The 4,538-nt window shown below is 36.1% G+C and overlaps 1 pseudogene across 1 annotated transcript; it reads right to left on the bottom strand.

Annotated features, from left to right (window-relative positions):
- Window positions 1-512: 512 nt before the first annotated feature.
- LOC149543465 (peptide-N4-(N-acetyl-beta-glucosaminyl)asparagine amidase A pseudogene) lies at window positions 513-2,638 on the bottom strand (annotated as a pseudogene). Its single transcript, XR_016355642.1, has one exon. The product of XR_016355642.1 is annotated as a peptide-N4-(N-acetyl-beta-glucosaminyl)asparagine amidase A pseudogene (transcript).
- Between the last annotated feature and the right edge of the window lie 1,900 nt (window positions 2,639-4,538).

Raw genomic sequence — 4,538 nt, 5'->3', positions numbered from 1 at the left:
TGCACAGCAGCCCTGTAACATCCTGTGGATAGCTCTAGACCTCCGGAACCTGATTAGATTCAATCACATAGCTGCATTTTTTATGCATGTTGATGTTTCGGATAGGTTTCTGCAACAACCCTATTAGAAACTCACCAGAGTCCCAGCAATTACATCCTTAACAGAACTAACTGTAATCCTAGTAGGCTTACAACCTTTCTACTTCCAAATTACATTCAAGGGGAAAAATATAGCATCCAGAAATTTGTATATTTCTTATGAGAAATTTAGTACAAACTACAGAAACAAAAAATAAAACCCTGGCTTACAAGCTACAAGGAATTTGACGGTCATTACTTTCTTTATGATGCACAAACAATAAATAAGAGACTGACCTGAAGAGTGGATAGTTGAAAAAAATAGTTTGTACATGGTTATCGACATTTTGTTCCTCAATGTACTACCCTATAAAGAGCAATAGAATGAAGGGTCAGATCACCAGCACGTCATAATTGAATGTGAGAACACAAAAATGGAACTGTGATAACCTCTTTTGGGTTCCATTTTGTTATAGCGGGAAAAATACAAATATAATTATACAAAAAGGTCAATTTTTATCTTCAGAAAGATCGGTCTATCAAAAGAGTAACCAAACATGACCAATCCACTGCAGTGAACAAGTGATCCCAACACTATGAATAGTAGTTACACAAGTTATCAGAATAATCTTTGATGAATTTATAATCCTTGACATTGAGAGTTCGGAAATAGCATCCATGTCTTCCCCTGTACCAATATATCTGCTGAGTGCTTGCCGTCCCACTAAGTACAGAATGATCTTTCACGAGCATAGAGCCCTGTGCATATTGAGAATTGTTGAGAGAGGTGAATGAGGTACCTCTAGGTAAAGAATCGGATATCTCCTCATAGAATGCGTGAGAAATGTTTGTCGTTGCAAGATACGTACCATTCCCTTTGTCCAAAGAGACAGAATTCGTGAAGAAAGGATATAATCTTGACATGGTATGAGACAATAATAATTCTGAAGGTGTCTCAATTTTTAGCTTCCTCTTTGTCTGTATTTTCAATCTCACGTTTTTATCCTCCCCGTTGTTTGCATAAGTGATCACATTAGAATATTTCAATCTTTGAGAGACGTGGGTTGTCAAGTTACCTTGTGTCGATTCCACCCATCCAGAGAATGCAATCTTTCTATCACCATATGTCTCAAAAGACCCATCCAAACCTTCAAAGTTCGATACTAAAATACGTTGAAAGGAAGGTGCTTCATAATCCATCAACATCCCCTTCGTCTTTGAGCTCTTCTCATCCAACCACAGGTGCAAATTCGCATCCACAAACCAAGCAGCAATAGCATCAGTTACTCCAAGGCCAAAAGTGTGGTGTTCCCCATCCAACAACTGACCTACAAAGGGGGTAACCTCAAGCTCATATGTTGGAAGATCAAAAGCTCCAATGCCCACAACAGGTGCCCAAAATAGAGGGTTGATGCCCCCTGTAAACACAACAGGAAAAGGCCACACAGCCCCCACAACAACCCCATCTATAAAACCCACAATTTCTCTAAATGCTCCATTGCCCCTCTTAGTAGTCAAATTGTTCATCTCTATGTAAGCATCGGGGGGATTTGAGTACCAAAACTCATCATTCACATGAGCAGACACATAAATTTCAATTACGGCCCTATAAACATTTGATGGTATATGCAATTCTTGTGATTGGACATTACTGGTGTTCTGTAGCCTGAACCAGTGCCCCCCGTCGCCAAACGAATTTGAGATGGGTAGCACCAGATTTGCTGGTTCAGGGGGCGATAGCATTTGGGCATCGTGAATTTGATAATAATGGAAACTGATAGTGACGTGATAAATACCAGTATAGGTGCTATCAACCAGATTTTCTAACATTATTGCAAGAGACTGAGGCTTTTTAAGCAATGAAGTGTACCTGGTTATATCTTTATTAACCTCCCATATGATCCCCGATTCAGTAGGCTCAGCAGTGCTTGTTCTAAGAATCTCGGCGCCACTCAACCATACTCCAGCAATTCTGTCATATTGTTCCCCTTTGCAGGTGGCCCTCCATTGAAGGACCACTTTGTCCCAGTTTTGAGGGCACTTTGTAGGTGGATTGTAAGGAACTTTCACAGGCGGTTGACCATATGTGTTGCCAAAATCATGTTTGAGGACCTGTACAGAGCAGGGCTTCTTGTGAGGAGGATGCTGGAATATGGGCTTGCTCACTTCAATGTACTCTTGTGGAGAGCCATTGAATCTGTGTACCACCAGATGCTCAATGCTCAATGCAGGTTGAAATGGTGCGATGAGTAAAAGGTTGAGAATAATGACGGTATTCAAGCCCATTGCCATTATTGCACACTTCACAGCAAGTTATCTTCTGTTGCTCAAAGCATCAAGTTTCCTCCTCCAAAAAATCACAACCTCACATTTATCACAGGAAATTAACTCGCAAGCCCAGAATTTGGCACGGACTTCTATCCGACTGGTTCGTATCGATTGGTTTGGTAGCGACATTTCTTGCGCCAGACTTTTGTCCCTTTCTTCATAGACTGTTTAAAGGCTATGAAACACCTTGAAGAATATTTGACCTCCAATTGTCACGACAATGCTACATGGAAAAAGAATTTGCTTCTCTATTGAAAAGAATAAATAAACAAGACACACAACGTTAGAGAGGAAAGAATATTTAGATGAAAATGAAAACAAAAATTCAGAAGAGATGGAGAGATAGTTAAACGAATAATTTGACAAAAAATAATTCGTTGATAAGTAGGAGATGATTTTCACAGATAGTCAAATTGTGATGTGAATATCAGGATTTAACTGTGTGATTTTTGAGTCAAACTCGATGACCCATGTTTCATGAGTAGTGATTCAACATGAATCCATCTCTCATGAGAATAAATGGAACACTTAGCACTCATTGGATCTAGGTGATGCTCACAGGGGTGAAGCACCGGGACTTCCCGGGAGGTCACCCATCCCAGTACTACTCCAGCCTGAGCGTGCTTAACATGGGTCATCAAGTTTGACTCAAAAATCACACAGTTAAATCCTGATATTCACATCACAAAAAATAATTTGTTTACTACTTTTAGATATATTGCAAGAATCTTAGAACGTACCCCTGGTTTATGAACGGATTTACAACTAGTAGTCGCATGTTTTTGTGCATGCAATAAGGAGTCGATAGGAGATTTTGATTTGGAAACCTCATAATATATATTATTATTAGTTCTTGCAAGAAACTTATGCATTCGTTAAAAGCGAATGATCTTATTAGTTTGTCCAATCAGGAGCTTTTATTTATTTTTATCCATTTTCCACTATAGACATATATTTTTCTTGACATTTTTGCAAACTTAGTAAAGCTTATTTTCATGAAATTTGATTAGTTTATGTGTGCTACAATCATGAGTTTGAAAGTTTTTCATTATTGTTTTGTGTACACAAAATAATTTTTTATTTTTATCTTTTTCCAAACTTTAGATATCAATACTTATAATAACAATAACAATAATAATAATAATAATGAAACATATTGTCAAATATTTATAGATTGTTGTTATAGTTGTATTCCATTTCTAAAAAATCAATAGAAACAAACAAAACAAGACAACATGATAAGCAATTACAAAGATGACATTTCTTATCGTTTATTATTGTTGCGGTTACAGTTGTATTTCATTTCTAAAAAATAACACAAACAAACAAAACAATACGACATGATAAGCAATTAGAGAGATGACATATCTTGTTGTTTATTATTGTTGTGTTGCATAAGTTTCCTTGGAAAGGATGGTAGGGGATATTTTTCTTTATAGTTGTGGCTTATAAATTATTTTTAAGTCAACATTTGTCCTGTGAGCATTGATTATGGATGTCAGGGAATATATTTCTTTATGGTTGTGGCTTATAGATGATTTTTTAGTCAACATTTGTCCTGTGTGAACATTGATTGTGGAATCCTCTAGAATTGTTATTTTCTTATTTATAGCATTGGTTGATTACTTTTAATTCACATTTCTAAAGGCTTGGCTTTTGTCTCTCCCTACTAGAGTACAAGGTATGTCAGAGATTTCTCTATTCTTTTTATTTGAGATTATATTGTGTTTTAGTTGTATTGTTTTTTGTGATCATCATATCTACATGGAATCTTGTCCAAATCTATTGTTTAGAACATATTGTGTTGTAGTTGTATTATTTTTTGTGATCATCATATTTATATGAAATCTATCTATGGAAGCTTGTCCAGGTCTATTGTTTAGAATCGATTTTGTTGTAAAAGAATTGAGTTTTTTGTTTGAAATTTTGAGATCCATTGGTCAAAATTTGAGATCTATGATCTATTGTGTAGAATCAAATTTGTTGTAAAGAATTGAGTTTTTCTGTGAAGATCTATGCAATTATGTTAGATCACAATAATTTTTGTGCACAGGTAAAATTTTGAACAATATAATATGCTTGATATATGGCTTTTGATTGTTGTGGAAAACTATATTGGAAATTTGAGTACAG

The sequence above is a fragment of the Cupressus sempervirens genome, chromosome 8 (genome assembly GCF_028749045.1).
Source record: "Cupressus sempervirens isolate cs-2001-9-10 chromosome 8, ASM2874904v1, whole genome shotgun sequence".
In the NCBI taxonomy this organism is placed as follows: Eukaryota; Viridiplantae; Streptophyta; class Pinopsida; order Cupressales; family Cupressaceae; genus Cupressus; species Cupressus sempervirens.
The sequence above is the reverse complement of the archived record's forward strand: the minus strand, read 5'-3'. Positions and strand labels throughout refer to the sequence as shown.